At 43.5% G+C, this 4,120-nt stretch overlaps 1 long non-coding RNA gene across 1 annotated transcript; it reads left to right on the forward strand.

The window, feature by feature from the left end:
• Nucleotides 1-244: 244 nt before the first annotated feature.
• On the forward strand, nt 245-3,365 carry LOC127227185 (uncharacterized). The gene is made up of 2 exons (XR_007834953.1): nt 245-439; nt 2,881-3,365. It is a non-coding gene; the product is annotated as an uncharacterized LOC127227185 (long non-coding RNA).
• Nucleotides 3,366-4,120: the final 755 nt, after the last annotated feature.

Below are 4,120 nucleotides of genomic sequence, written 5' to 3' on the forward strand. Positions count from 1 at the left end.
CAGCTCTTGGATCACTGAACAAGGAGAGACGGCTGGCCTCTCTCCACAGGGCGCTGGTGGGCGGCGAGGGTTGAGACCCACGACCAATAGGCTGTTGCAACTTTTCTGAATGAAGCTTCCGCCCACCAACCGGCGTTTGAGATAGCGGATTGGGTGTCTCCTAGGCCAATAAAAAATGACAGAGATGAGGGAAAGGGCAGTTAGGGGCGGGGCCACGGAGGGGAGGAGGAAGAGTGCATTTTGTTTATGGGCGGCAACCTCACGAGGGCCGTCCAATCGTTATTGGACAACTGAAGCCCAGAGTGGCATGAGGCCCACCCAATAGCGGGCCAAGCTGGAGGTTCGCGGCTTCAGGCGCCCAATGTGGGCCTTGTGCCGAAGAAGTAGGGGCGGGGGGAAGTTTAGGAGTTGAGGAAAGAAGATTAAAGAGCGCGAGGAGGTAACGCCAAAAACTCTAATTTGTTGTGGGGCGGGCGGGAGGGAGGGGTGTGTGCCTGCCGAGCGCGCCCGGGCGTCTGCGAGTCGCCGGGAGTCGGGGGTGGCGGCCGCGGAGGAGGGGGCGGGGTGGGGCCGCGGCGCGAGTTCCGAGCCGCAGCCCCGGGCTCGTGCCCCGCCCCGTGAGCCCTCCCGCCGCCCCTCCTCGTCCTCCCCGCGGCCTCGCGCGACCCTGCGGGGAGGGTCCGCGGCCAGCCCGGGCGGGGCGTCCCGCCGCTGCCTCCGAGTCTTGTCTCTCCTCCCCGCGCCTGGAGCGGCGGCTTCCCACTAGAGGAGCTGAGGGGCACTGGCCGGGGCTCCGGAGCTGGCGGCGGCGCCGGCTCCCGCCCCTCTCTTCTCCCTCCTCCCTCCCTCCTCCCTCCCGTTCGCTTTCCGCCCGCGCGGAGAACCGGCTCCAGTGAACCAGGGGCGGGACGGGTGGCCCCGCCTGCTCTGCTTGCACGGGTAGACTGGGGGATGGGGGGGGGGGGCTTGGCAAGGGACGAACCCTGTCTTTGCCTTTGGGCCACTTGGGGAACGTTTTGAAAAACTGTTAATATTCTTTCATACCTGAGACACAAAACTAAAACAAACAAAAAATAACAACAACAACAAAAAAAAACACCCCACCCCCCTAAAATTGGGGGGTGGTTCTGAAGTTCAAACTTGGTCCTCTAATTGTTTTAATGCATTTCTCTAAGTGTGGCTCTCAGGGTCCCTTTCAGCCCCTCCCCTTCCTAAGGATGCAGAAGAGGCAGGAGGCAGGGATTTCGTAAAAGTTATATTGATAAACACACTTGCACAAGCATATGTTAGGCGCACACACAGACTATAAACATTAGCGAAAAACACAATATGGCGTACAGTTACGCTACCTAGCTCGGTAATCTGATGATCTCTTACTCTGAACCGGGTCAAATGAGGTCAGAAGAGGCAAGACAGCTCCCTAGCTGAATTCTGAACAGGATAGGAAGAAATTTGGACGACTGTGGGTATGTAATGCTGTCCTCAGAATCATTGGCCCAGACTTAAGTTGAACATGTTACCTTTGTAGACAGTGAAAATTGCCTTTACTATTTCCTAACCACTAAAAATATCAAAATGTGACTAGTGGAATATTCTCACTCTGTGGCCACGTTGCAGTTTCTGCTGATAAAAATTTCAGTGTATACAGTTTTCAAGTGAACAGTGTTCTGAGTTACTGCTGCAACTTGTTGACTTTGAAAAACCTAAACTATACAAGTGTCCTTTTGTGGAAAATAATGTGAGCTCTGAATTCACAGATAGTTTACCTTGATTCCTGGTTCAGCTGCTGCCTCAAGGACCTTTTCGCATGTTGTGAGACTAGACCCCCTCCCTCTGTGCCTATCCACAAATGGGTGTGACAAGTCAAGGTTTGACTGTATTCTGTAATTTTGCTTTTCAGTTAGGAATGACTACATGTAGGAAGAGGAGAAAGAGACAAAACCAACGAATAAGTCTCTGGTTCTCATACCCCTTGCTCCATGGAATTATTAATAACTCATCCGAGTGATACTCAAGAGTGCCATTGTTTCTTGAATCTTCTCCTGAAAGGTTTAGAATTGTTGACAGAGTCACTGGTGGGTCTGGTCTGTGCTCTAGTGTAAAAATTCCAGGATTGGAGTTGTCCTCCATTTGCAGAACTTTAAGTTTGAGAATTAATGGTGCGGAAATTTGAAGAGTAGAAAATGGAGTTTTCTGGAAGTGTCTGAGCTGCTCAGTGAATGAGGCAATGGGGTAGTTTTGGCTTTGATTTCAGGTCTTAAGAGGAGTGAAATACAAGTCTTTCAGGATGTGAAGATCAGGTGACAAGTATACTGCCTACCAGACTCCAAAGCAATAATGCCCTTCCTTTCCCAATGAACTTCTAATGTCATTAGGCTAGAGAAAGAAGCTTAAAAATTATTAAATTTATCCTCTTCCAGGAAGCTGTCTTTATATTTATCTGTTTAGGCCCACATTTTGGGACTATCACTATACCAAGAAAATACAGATATAGATCTTGTATTTATTGACTAGATAATGATAGACAGTTGTCACTGATGAACTGGTGGAGGAAAAGAGAACTTTTTCCCTGAGGGCTGTAATGGGCTGTAGGTCTGTTAGTACTGATGTCTGCCTTTTTCCTGTTTAGGAAAAGTTTTGAGACATAGCCCACTCCTGTTTGCCTATAGGAATCAGACTCATTGATATAGGAAGCAAATACAAGAGAAAAGCCATTTTCTGTTAATTATTTTTGTGTTGTTTGTGCAAAATTTCAGAAGGCTTTCTAGACAAATTGAACTTCCTAGACTGAATAATGAGGCCATTTTAGAAGAGCAATGAAAGCTACAACTAAATTCTTGTAAATGATTTATAACATAAATGAATTTTAAATTATTTCAGATCTCATCAGGAGAAGTAGTAAGGAGAAACTGCTTTAAAACATTTGGGATATGGAAGTGGTGTTATTTTCTGAAATAATTATGTTTTTCTTACACGGATGGAGACATCATCAGCTTGTGGAAGACAGTTCTGGATACTTGGGATGAAACAATGAAGCAAAGGGGAAATTGTTGGTGTCTGTGGAGCTTACATACAGTTTGTACACTCCACATTGCTAAGAGATTTTTCTTTAAAAATTACACTTCAAAAATCTAGTTGCTTTTGTGTTTTACAAACTCCTGTTTTAAGGAGCTTACTAAGTTTGAAGGTGTAGAACATGTTTATGATTGCCAAATAAATAGAGGAAGAACTCAGTTTATTTAAATTATTTGTATCCTTTGTTATTGTGAAATGTTTTCATAAAATTTCAGTAAATCTTTGAGTTTTTTTTAATTCACAATTTTGGTCATGTCTTTGGAATAAATAAAATGTTGCTTTGTAGTAAATTCTTGTGTCTTCACATTTACTGTAAAATTCCTATGTCATATGGTCTTGATAGCAAACTGTGATAAAACAAATCCTAAGATATATATTTAACTTTTGCTTAGGATTTGTTTTAGGTATGTACCTGAAAAATCAAGTATCTTAGTCTTTTGTGGTTGTAGTGTTAGCAAGGGAAGATGAAAATTATAACTAAGTTATAGGTTACATTAAAGAGGAAATTCTTTTTTAGAGAAGCCTGAAAAAAAAAAAAAAAAAAAAAAAAAACAGAAGAAAGCAAAGCCCTGTTTTTTCTTTTTAACATTTTCTTTCTAAACTCGAAAATCATATGACTGACACTTCTCTCATTTAATAAACTTCTCTGATTTATAATGCAAGAACTATAGATTAGTCATTTTGTCTGTAAGAAAAAAACTCTAGGTTCTAAAAGAAAGTAACTAACTTGGTGCCTGGTTAAATGTACATGTGATTGACCTCTAAGTGTATGGCTTTAAGTAGTGAGAGTTTTATCTTTCTATAACTTTTGAGTCTGGCTTTGTTAATGATATATAAATTTACTTCTCATGGGAGATAGCTTTTATTGTACAGAGCCCACCTCACTCTGTCCTGTTAAAGGTTTAGATCTTCAGGCCTGCCTTAAATTTCTAAGCAAATATATATAATAAGCAACCTTTTTCCAAAAAAGGGGGCATATTGCATTTAGAGCATCTGGTGATTGCTTCTGGTTGATACTGTGTGTGAAGATCCTTGTATATGCCTG

The sequence above is a fragment of the Phodopus roborovskii genome, unplaced genomic scaffold (genome assembly GCF_943737965.1).
Source record: "Phodopus roborovskii unplaced genomic scaffold, PHOROB, whole genome shotgun sequence".
NCBI classification, from domain to species: domain Eukaryota; kingdom Metazoa; phylum Chordata; class Mammalia; order Rodentia; family Cricetidae; genus Phodopus; species Phodopus roborovskii.